At 32.7% G+C, this 12,228-nt stretch overlaps 3 non-coding genes across 3 annotated transcripts; all 3 read right to left on the minus strand.

Annotated features, from left to right (window-relative positions):
* Window positions 1-709: 709 nt before the first annotated feature.
* TRNAY-GUA (transfer RNA tyrosine (anticodon GUA)) lies at window positions 710-799 on the minus strand. The gene is given in 2 exon segments: window positions 710-745; window positions 763-799. It is a non-coding gene; the product is annotated as a tRNA-Tyr (tRNA).
* Window positions 800-1,092: 293 nt separating this feature from the next.
* On the minus strand, window positions 1,093-1,166 carry TRNAN-GUU (transfer RNA asparagine (anticodon GUU)). The gene has a single exon. It is a non-coding gene; the product is annotated as a tRNA-Asn (tRNA).
* A 10,563-nt stretch (window positions 1,167-11,729) lies between these two features.
* TRNAD-GUC (transfer RNA aspartic acid (anticodon GUC)) lies at window positions 11,730-11,801 on the minus strand. Its single transcript has one exon. It is a non-coding gene; the product is annotated as a tRNA-Asp (tRNA).
* Between the last annotated feature and the right edge of the window lie 427 nt (window positions 11,802-12,228).

Here is a 12,228-nt window from a genome sequence, read left to right on the forward strand (position 1 = left end):
TACTCGATGTCCGTCGTCTGTGAACAAGACGATTATCTCGCGAGTTTAAAATTAAGCCTTATATATACATAAGTAAAATTGTGGCAACGTTACAAAAAATATATAATGTTATTTAAAACAAATATAGATTGAAATAATGAAATATATTATTGAATACATTGAATGTTTTAGAATGTTTCTACGCAATTTACATAATGAAAGATCCTAAATTTTATTCAACAGATTAATATAACGCTCATTCAACACCTTTTTAAGCAATTAAAAGGGAGAAATTGTTGTATTTTGATAATTATATTAAAAATTGTAAAGAAATTAAAAGATGGATTTTAAAACTGCTTTCTTTTTAAAGGTGTAAATTTATTTAAAAAATGTAAAATAAAAAAGGTAATTACTATTTTTATTTTTTTTTCGTCGTTTCCTTCGTTGATTTCAAAATGTGGTCCACCATAAAGCAGCGTAAGCACCAGTTTTAAGACTATGTAATGCTATTTATGATTAACCACTTAATAAATAAATTTTGAATTTTTTTCCTAATTAGATTCTACGTTAAAATATTAATAAAAGATTTAAAATTCGTCTCAAGTTTTAGTACCGAAAATTTTTCATAAGATAAAAAAATACAAAGATAACCTTATGAATTTTTAAATAAAAAAGGTTGTATCTGTATTGTTAATTTTTTACATTTCTAAAATTACGATAAAAATAGTACTCCTTCGAGCCGGATTTGAACCAGCGACCTATGGATGTCAATATTGATTACTTCTACAGTCCACCGCTCTACCAACTGAGCTATCGAAGGTTGTATCAGACGTGTTTAAATAATTATTAGGTTAACTCATTACCAATAAATAACTTTTAAATATTAATTTGTTCATATACAACACATTTAGCAACTAACAATTTGTGTTTATTACAGTATATTTCTTTTAAAGTTAATTATCTCTGTTGCAGTTTGTGGTAAAATTATAAAAAATATTTTTTCTAAAAATACATTTTGAAAAAAAAATTGAAATTGTTTATTATCAAATAATATTAAAATATTTAATTTAATTAATTAATCTATTGTATTCGTTAAAAAAGCCAAAAATAAACCGCCCCCGGGTGGGCTCGAACCACCAACCTTTCGGTTAACAGCCGAACGCGCTAGCCGATTGCGCCACGGAGGCTCTTGCTTAATCAGTTGAAATTAGATGTCAAACCATTAATGATAACCAAATTAAGTAATATATATTTTTTAAATATTTTACAATAAACCTGTAGCTTAGCTGAAACATGGAAATACTATAAAGGTTAAAAATTTTATTTTACTTATAGTCTGACAAAAATAAAATAGCCAACATCACGTTTTAACATGAATTGATGTGTATGAATTTGTTATTTTTCATTTTTTGTAGTTTATACATAAATTCATTTTTATTTATTTCTTATGTTGCCTTCTTCTGACAGATAACTTTAAATAACTGAATTGTCAGTTGTAATTATTTAATTATAATAACTTATCTACAGAATGCTATTGACACCGCCATCTGTTTGTGACAGTTAACAAGAAACTGTGCGGATTTTTTTGTTAAAAATAAACTCATCGCCATTATTTAAAAATGTATACTTTTACATTATAAACATGCTACGTTTCATAAAATAACATTCACTATTTAATTTATAAGGAATAATTATAAATTTTATGCTTTCTCTGTTGGACAGACTGTAATGTTTTAAAAAGTGCTTTTTTATCTAGTGAAAGGGTGATGTTTCGCTAGTATAGTTCTTCTATGGTGATATTCATCATCATTTGTCGCTTTCATTAGTGTGTGTGTAGTGCGTCGACAATTGTAAAATTTATAAAGATGGCGTTACTTGTGGCTATTTATTTATTTATATCTTCAAATACTTATTCATTATCGTTTTTTCGGTTAGTAAAAAATAGCGTAACAATCACTTTGCTGCCGCCGGCTTTTCCGATTCCATTCCGTTCTTTGCAGTGTTGTCCATTAAAATAATTAGCCATAGATTGAACGGGGATCACTGACCGTATTAAACAAGTCAAATCAAATGTTGAATACAAAATGAAATGAAAATAGGCAGCAAATAGGTAAAAAGGCAACTCAAGAATAAAGAAAAACGCTGATGCAATGGACAAACAAAATTTTCTTGTCAACTCACCATCTCTTCATTAGCAACCAATGAATAGTTATGCGTTTTCTAGTATTAACTTTGACGGGTGAACACAGAATAGTGTTGTTTGATGACGTATCTACATCACTTGATGGTACATATCTATTGCAAAACTGTTAACCAATGAATACCAACCGACAGCACGCTTTAAGCGGAGCCGTTTTACATGCGACTCTTCTTCAAGAATGCTGCCTCATTGGGCGACGCGTCTTGAAAACGCCACCGCAATGCAACTATCGGTATCTATGATGTTGTGCTCGCTTGTAAAAGCCATATAATTTTGTTAATTCGCACTCTGTATGGAACAACCGGGACAACGAAATTTTAGAGTGTGGCTAAATATAATAATTTAATATTATTTTTTGACTAACAGAATTACAAAATAACCGTGAATGTCATACGTATGCCACTGTTCCTTTTTTGAATGGTGCACGCTTTGGGGGCTTCTCGCTCACTCCTATCATATTTATGGAACAGAGCATTACAACATAATTATATAATAACATATAACATTCTTGATTAAAACACTTTTGGACTTTCACAATTTTTTGTTTTTGTTTTGTTTATAATATATACACCAATACCTCACATTGCGTCGTGGTTACGTTCCAAAAAACACGACGCAAATTGAAACGCCGCAAAATGAATTAAGATTTTCTATAGCAAACCATGTAAAGATCGAAGATAGGTTCCAGGGTTACGAAAATACAACTTTTTTAAAAAGAAAATTGAACAAAGTAAACATTTAAAAACAAAAATAATATAACTCTGCTAATAAATAAATTGGAAAAAATATATACTTTTTTGTAACCAGAAACAACACGTTAAAATTTATATAAATTTATTATTATCTTTAAAAAAATTAAAGACTCGAACCCAAAAAAATGACGCACAGTGAAAATTAGTACTAATTAAGCAGCGATGCAACTTCGAAAAAAACGCAAAACGTAACGATGCAAAGCGAGGTATTGGTGTATTAGCTTTATTTATTTCACCATAGAATTTTTTTCCCATTCCTTTAATTTCTTACTCGCGACTGTTCCTTGGTCGCTCCAAATATAATCGCGTTTATAATACTATTCAATATGTCGCGTTTTGTTGTTTTAAGCGACGATAGTATTAATGGAGAATCTTTGAAAGCCTGAAGTATTTTAGAATTATTAAAGATAATTAAAGCCTTGCTGTTGAAGCCTGTTAGAAAAAAGCTCATGTCAAAACGCGATGTCTTTGTACATAACTCAAGGAGCTCCGGTCATAGAATAGATAGAAGACGAAAGAAGCGTTGGTACAGTTTCTTTCGACATTTCTTCTCCCAGCGGTAACGCTTTCTGAAGTATTGACTCTGAAGCCTAGACACTCCAGGAAGTGTCCTCCGAAACAATCTGAGAGCTCGGCGATGTTACAATTCAGTAAAATAGCAGTATGTTGTGGCCCCAGATAAAACTTTTCAAGAAGCCTTCGAGCTTCTTCTTCACAACCTTATAAGCGTTCTGAGAGTAGACGCCCTCTGCGCTATCGACCTTAAACTTTGCCAAGAAAATGCCATTTAGGCATCAGTAATAGTTCGATCCAAGGCAATGTATGAAGCTAGCTAGCTATCAGGAGAGAAAAAATCTTTGGTACAAAAATAAAATAAATTTAAAATAAGCTAACAAGAATAGCAACTAAATTATAAGTCCAGTATGTGACCTTTAAATAAGGATGCCAATGAGGGGCGTGTGCTATAATATATCTAGTTAAATAGAGCTCATTTCATAATACGTGGGCGACGTTACGCATATAGATTAAAGGCCGTGGGAACAGAACTGGTTATCTAGCAACTGAGGTTATTTACGCTAACTACGTCGGTTTCATTTATATGCTGTACATTAAGGGAAGCGTGTGACAACGAAAATTTGCAAGTTATAACTTCTATGGCCTACAGGATGATTGCTGTTCATTGAGACAAAAAAATTCAATCTTTTACACCTATTTTCAACCCTGTTTAAAGTGCTCACTATAAAATACATCACATTAATTTGTTTTGACAGTTGTTAAACAATTTTTCATTTTAATATGTAGTATTCGAATTTTGAAAACGCCTCTTACTTTGTTTTTATTGCAATATTTGCTGAATAATATGCCGACAAGGTCCGTTTGCATGCATAGAAAAACATAACACACACCCACACGCACACAATTACGTTTTCTGATATTGAAACAAATGTGAGTCTATTTATGATTAGTGCAGTTTTTTTGTATGTCTACTTTATATTGTATGCAATAAATATATTGTTATTTATTTTTTATTATAATAACTTCCATAAATACAGCATCGTCAGACTTTGTTGCTTGCAACAAAACTAGGCACCGTGATACCTATGTATGTATGATAGTGTTTGTCTAGAGTTAAGTATTGAATTGTGGGAGACTGTACATTGAATGGAAACAAATAACATTTTATAACTTGCATTTACACATTTATCTTTTCCATACAAAACTCGACAGCCGCAGCTCTATCGATTGTAAACTACAGCAAAAAGCATTTATACATGTCGTATTGAATTATTATTTATGATTGCATTATATTGGGCGCACACAATTACACTTCTTTTTAAAGTTAATAGCAACACCCACTACGACTACTATTATAGAATACGGAGATACTGTGAAGAGGGCAATGCCTGGGATAACCTTATGAGATCGAATGAGGACTAAGGAGGTTAGTTAAACCAAAGTACGACATGGCACAGCGGTTTGGCAAGTTCGTGTAGCTGTGAGCAGGCCACGTAGCGCGAAATAAATGACCTCTAGGACCTTGAGGTTCTAGAGTGGAGACCACAAACCGGCAAGCGTAGAGTAGAACATCCACTCACTAGGTGAACAGGTAATAATAAGGTCATGCCGATCGCTTCCCATCGGTCCTATTTGAAAGCTATAGGGGAGGCCTTGGTCTAGCTGCGAACATACAACAGATAAAATTGACGGTAATGATTTGAACGTAATTAGTAACTATATCATTAATTACATAAAACAGTTGCCGGTTGAAGTAATAAACTTTTATCGACTAGTACAAAGTATGTAAATAAATTTAATGCCTGTGAATGTTGTTTCATTGATAAATGGTTAATAAAATTTAACAGCAAGGTAATTGACGAGGTCAAATTTTCGCAATATTTCAACAAGAGCTGCATTCGTGTTCTGCGTTTTGAAAAACATTTATAAACTATGTTGTTCAACACGTTGGTATTACACTGTAAAGTATTGCAACTTTCGTGTCTACTTTTCAGAAAAAGAATTAGAAATCTAAATATTGATTGTTCTCTGTCTCTCTGAATGTGAAAATAAATACTGTTTACTAAATTATTGCTATTTTTTCAGGGAAGTTATTGACAATATAAATAACATAAACCACGACTTCAACCGAATTAGTAAAACTCTCAATGAGCAATGTGTACGCTTTAATATGAAGATCTCAGATAATGTATGAGGCACTTGTTAGATTTAAAAACTGTTAAACAATGTTAAATAACGAAGAAAAACTATATAGTCTCGCTGACTATTTTGCGCTTGTTCTTCTCAAGTCTGAGGCGTCAATAACAGATGTAATTCTTTCTACGGATGAAAGAGGATTTTTTAATTTGAATACCAACACTGTCTAGTGAATACAATAAAGCTATGGCCCTGTCAAACCGAATCACAGCAATGTCCATGTCATATGTCATACTTAGGTCTGTAATAACCAAACTCGGCGGGAGTTTGGTTAATTAACTTACAAATAAAATATTTTAAGATATTTATCCTCACTTATTAATTAAAATGAATTGTCATTCGTAATACATATTTATATATAAATGTAAGTAATCATGAGGTCTATATGTAGCAATAACGTAGGTCACGTTACTTATATTTAAAGCAACTACATTGTTTTGTGTTAATGAAAACATAAAGCAAATGATCATAGGAAATTATTCTAATTAATGTAATTTTATTGATATTGTCCTTCGAACACTGCATAAACAGCTGGAGATTAGTATTTTGCAACTGCATTTCGTACAAACAATAGATTGCTAAACTATTTCTTTCAATAATCGCCTCAGGCAATGGGAAAATAACTATTAAAATGGCGTCCATTGTTTTGTCCAATAATGACTTGGCGTTTTTTCACCTCGACGCGATGTATTATGGTTACAGAATGGAACGCCAACGCACAGTCCGTGTTTTATTAATCTTCTAATCTTTTCACCTCACAAAAATTAAAAAATGTCTCACGTTCTTATATTAAATAGCACAATACCAACTGCCATTAAAAATACAACAAAATTAAAAAAAAGACAGTTTTAATCAACCTTTTCCAAGATGTTCAAAAAAGTTCAAGTTTCATAATATTTTTTTTAAAGTAACGATAAATATTTAATTTTATGATAAGTTATTTTGTAGCCGTCATTTTATATGCTATTGCTCTGTTTGTGATCTTGAGCCTATACCAAAACCGAAATCATGATTGAAACCTCGAATAATAATTAAAAATTATGTACATGCTATTTATATTAAGTAGTTAATTTTATATGCATTATATCCCGACGTTTATGTATCCGTATGATCGAGATAAATTTAATGTTAAAGGAAGTGAATGGACAATAACAACATAAACACTACCGGCAATGTGATTTGCCCCAAATTCGATTGCCCCGCATAAAGGTGAAGGCGAGGCTTAAGGTCCTATTATTGTAACCATCATAGAACTTTTTCTAGGATTAAACCGTTTTCATAAAACATTGTATTTATTCTCTATGAAAAACTTTGTGGAAATATAAATGAATAAGTCTCTCATGGTTGAATTTAGTAAATAAATAAGACGGCACAGTAAAGGAAATGTGTATGTTAATATAGCGGGTTTACAATTCATAAACTAGACAGTGATTCCTGGCATTAAAAATAAGGCTGCCTTTCTGAACGACTGCTAAATAACCCGTACTCGACTCTCCGTTAAAAATGGCATTCTGCATAGGTGTAATAGAATTTTATCACTTATTTTTTACATATAGTTTGACAGCGTAATTACTAAATTTGTAGAGTAAACAAAGAATTATCGTATTTTTTTCAAATAATCAAAAGATTATCAGTTCCTCGTATGACAAATATCAAGAGTGAAATTTACGATAATCAAATGATCTTTTATTACTTTTTTCTTCTGAAAAACCCTACGTTGCTCATTCTCTTTCTATCCTGTCGAAAGTTTTGATTCAAGTCAGCCTCGAAATGACAGTTAACAAATCTATATTTTTTCAAATAGAACGAGAACTATTAGCGGATGGTTTGACGTTATTATTGCTCTTTTCTTTCTGGCCAAAGTTTTCTATTTTAGAATAAACTTACCCTCAAAAAAGAGGGTTAGCTGTACGACATTTGTTTAAAAATAAGCTTCAAGAACTATTAGCGTAAGGATTGTCGCAATTAACTTTACTCTACTTATATATTATATAGCATATGTAAACGTAATTTATGTATGTATTATATCATCCTACTAACTACATAAGTATGTGTGTTAATAATTAGATAACAGGTCTAGCATTAATTATGCATATAGTGTGTTATATTTTATATCATGTACATTCTTTTTCTATTAGTTTTATTTTCCTGCTTACTTGTTATCTCTGCAATACTCGAGATAGAGTGGTAGAGAATGCTGTGAGGTGTTATTAGAGTCTAGAATTTTAAGAGTCCTATGTCTTAACTGACCTTGGTTACATACAAAATGCTTTTACGGAATTCTAGTATTGACAAGATTGCATCGTACGGACATTTCAAAAGTGATTTTACCGAAATAATCTTACACAAGCGATGTTCACGGATTAATAATACACACAATTGTGTATATTGTTATATAATTTACAATATTCACAAAACTGTGATGCAATTAAGGCATTAGTAATGTTCGAGTTACGCAGAGTTAAATCAGATTTGCAATCGTGTGCAACCAGGTACATGGCTGCCTCTCCTAACGCCCCTAGCAACGCCGACGTTCCTTAATATAAATAACAATAGAGTTCCACATCTGCTTGACTACCCCGTCCGGCAGCGATATTTCTATATTTATTATATCATAAAGGGTTCAGCCAGTCGCGTGGCGTATAAATGGTACACTATGGCGACGTTTTTCAAAGCGGTATACTGTTGCAGCAATTTTATTCTTAGTGTTCTAGAAGGCGAGTTTTATGCCTAACAAGACGGTTGTTGTCAAGACACGTGGTTTAACAATTGTGCGATTGTAAATAGCTTCTTGTGTGGCATCACTGCCTTAAGTCTGAAAATACAATAAGTGTCTAAATAGTCTAAATGTATAAATATAAATGTCTAAATAGACAAATAGATAATTTATATTGAACATATAGTACATTGAATATATAGTACATTTATCAGCAAAAAGCATTAAATCTTTTGTACCTAATTACAATTGTGTATAAAGTTATATATGCAGAATTCCTCTACGGAAATATGTTAGAAAAATCTATAATATCCTTGTCTATCGAAATGCGACAGGTCTATAGCTTCTGGCAGTACAGAATTTGTAAGTGTACTCATAGATAGTGATCAATGATTAAATTTAATATATAAAAATTCGAATTTTGAAAACTGTTTTTTTTTACTCCTTTTCTTTGTTATCTAATATTGAACTAATTGAAATCGTTGATGTTTGCAAACGGTTAAAAAAAACACATTTATTAACAGCAAAGAAGCTTTTGCAATAACCAGTCACCCTGTACTGAATTTGAAACCTTATATCATAAAAAAATATATGCAAATTAATATAATGTAATAATATATGGTAACATTACAATAGCACAACTAACGACTGTAGTAAGCGAAACCGACGTAAAATGCTTTGATTGTCATTAAAAGGGCGTGCAAATGGTTCCACGCATTTGGCATTTCAGTAACAGGTCAAAGTTAAGGCGGTTATATCAAAAATAAATGAATTATCGTTTTACATTAAAACAAGCGCTGTGCGGCTTTTACACTTATTATCTGTTTATGTTAGTGCTGTTAGCCCGAAGGCTTTGACAGGCTCATCGGAACTGAGTTCACGGAGCAGAAGGGTCCCTGAACTTAAAAGGCTTTTACAGTTAACTAGTCTGATGTACTGAATGTTGATTTACGCTCACTTGCTTCAGAAACTTGAGTTTTGAATTAGATGAACATCTAAGGACAGAAAAATCAAACGCCTGGAGTACAATAACAAGCTGGGGTACATAACAAAAATACCGTATTGCACGGATCATAAGAGTCAAAGAATTATGAAATACACTTCAAATATATTTATTATATGAATTCACCATGCGGATGCCGGGTCTATTGTGCTGAGTGGACAAGTGTTGGGTACGGTGTCTGGGGCTGACAAGCTGCGTAACCGCTTTAAGGAGGCATTTTTGCTATATATTGGTATTCACCTTCACCGATCAGATATCTCCTCCATGTAACCAAATTTCAATTTAGTATTACTGCTTTCGGAGTTCGTTCTAGAAATGACCTGATCTTCATCTTGAAAATAGAAGGTATCCAACAATTAAGTCCATGCTTCTATGTTAAAATATGTGTCTTTTAGCATGAAAATACATTCGGAAAACTCAAAACATATTCGTCCTTCAAAAACATTCGAACTTCGAACACAACTAACAGTTGCTCGCTGGCACTGACACTTGGTCTCTAACTCTGCACCTTATTGGCTAGCTCACAGTTGATCAACAAGCCGAGAAGACGGCTACATTCGGGATTTCTATACGACATCGAATCAGGAAGGAGAGCGATCGATAAAGTCCAGCGAATCGGCAACTTAAGGTGGATATAGGAAGACCACATATTGTGTAAAACAGATGGCTGGTGTCTTAAGAGTTTTGAGTAAAGACTTCGGAACCGCAAGCGCCGTGAGAGACGTCCACCTGTAAGGTAGACTAACGATCTTTTTGGGGTCGTCGGAAAACGCTGCTCACAACCTCGTTGCAAAAGGGGAGGCATATGACTAGCATTAGACGTCATATCATTGAAATAGTGAGTATGACGATCATTTACAACGCAAACTGATTTACTTGGCGAAGCGTCTAGGATACTAGACCTAACTTTTACAGCTGGGGTAAGAAACCACAAAAAAACTTACTGTTTAAATGGTACAAGCAACCAAAGCTTACTTGTACCATATAAACAATGTTTAAAATTTAGGTGGGACACAAAAAAAAACAATGTTCACAGAAACAAATATTTTTTATTATCACTAGTGTATTATAATAAACATGTATAAAGTTGAGATCTATTTTCTGATACTGTATTTCTTATTTCGTGAGACGTTTCATTTTCAAATATATTGACTGCAAAAATGATCATCTCGAGCTGCATCGGGTCCGCCGGCTGCGAGTTCGACACCCCTGCCTCGCAGGTATATAAAAATCTCGTGGGGTCCCTTAGGAGCTTTGCTTTCGTTATTAAACTGTATTGGACTTTAGGGTCCGTTTTCTGAAACAAATACGATATGACTTTGTATTATAGATAAAGTAATAATTTAAATAAATCATGGCAATAAAGGTAATAGCGTTATTTATTACTCATTGTATACACAATTAAAATGTAATTACATTGAATCATAAATATAGTTTTTACCATTAATTGAGTTGTTTGCATTGTTAATCAATCATTATTATCATTTTTCTTGTTATCTTTAGACAGGTGTGTCTGTGTAGATTAAAATTTTATTCCATTATCAGTGTAAGTAATATCCCGAAAAAAAAAACTTAACATTAGCATTAAATAAAATCTATTACGGGTAGAGCTCACAAGTTCTATAATGATACCGAAACTGCTATACCGCGCCTTATAGCTCGCGATGAAACGGAGTATCGGCCGTTCAATTCCGTCAATCTGTTAATACTGGCGACGGTCATGTTCATATCCTTTTCTTCCTCAGCCCTCACCTTACGCCTACATAAGGAGCAGGTACTGCGGTTTTGGTATTATCATAGTATGTTACACGTTTGATAATACGTAAGTAAGTAAGACCTTTTTTACAAATTTGATAGCTTGTTATGAGTACATATAAGTGTATGACACTATGGAATATTGTCTGCTTTTGTGTAAAGAAACTAGGATCGTTGATGTTCACCCGTATAATGTTGCACATAAATCCACAATAAGATCAAGCAGCTGGATATTTCGAATGCGGGTTGCGTGTCTTCAGGTAGCGCGCGTGAAGGAGTGACGTCTGGGACGATTAGTTTTGTGTTTGGGAACGTTGAATATTAAGTGGACGAGAGATTCGCCACAACACGTTATTACTTCTCATTTATCTCTTTTGCAACCATAATATTTACGAGTTATGTAACAAAATATCTAATGATATGGAACAATAATTTGTACAAACAAATGACAATCACTATAGTTCATTTTTGTTTTTCTTATAATCTTTCAACTCTACCGATTTTAACTCGTAGATATAGTTAAAATGAATTAATTTTGCAAATTTCGTTGTGAATATATTTATTATGATACGTAAACTGTACTTTATAAAGTATATAAATAAATAAAAAGTTCTCCCCGGCGGGGAATCGAACCCCGGTCTCCCGCGTGACAGGCGGGGATACTTACCACTATACTACCGAGGATACGTATTGAAATTGTAAAAATATAAATATATATTTGGAATTGTCAAACAATTAAAGCGACAATCATGAACACAAGTCTTTATTGTATTTTTCTCTGTATTCTGGTTAATGTTTTCTTTATTAGCCTTGTGGAGCTTTTACAACTTCGTCGGTTTCAGAGCTCGCGGGTCGAGGACCCGCAATTTGTATTTTTAGTAGCGTAACAATCATTTCACTCTATTTTTCTCGCGACATAGTAATTAAACGTCAAGTAATCAAAGTCAACAAAAATAAAAAAATAAATCTAAATTTTTTAGTTATAAATAATAAGTAAATAAAGACTTAATATTTAATCCACAAGGCCATCCTGTTATACATATGACCCAAATGAATCATGTTCAGAGCTGGCCCAGGGTTTCATCAAATCTGCCGAACTAGAAATGTAAGG

This window comes from Battus philenor, unplaced genomic scaffold (assembly GCF_028537555.1).
Source record: "Battus philenor isolate CCGP_79_NKW_IND1 unplaced genomic scaffold, ilBatPhil1.0.hap1 SCAF_22, whole genome shotgun sequence".
NCBI classification, from domain to species: domain Eukaryota; kingdom Metazoa; phylum Arthropoda; class Insecta; order Lepidoptera; family Papilionidae; genus Battus; species Battus philenor.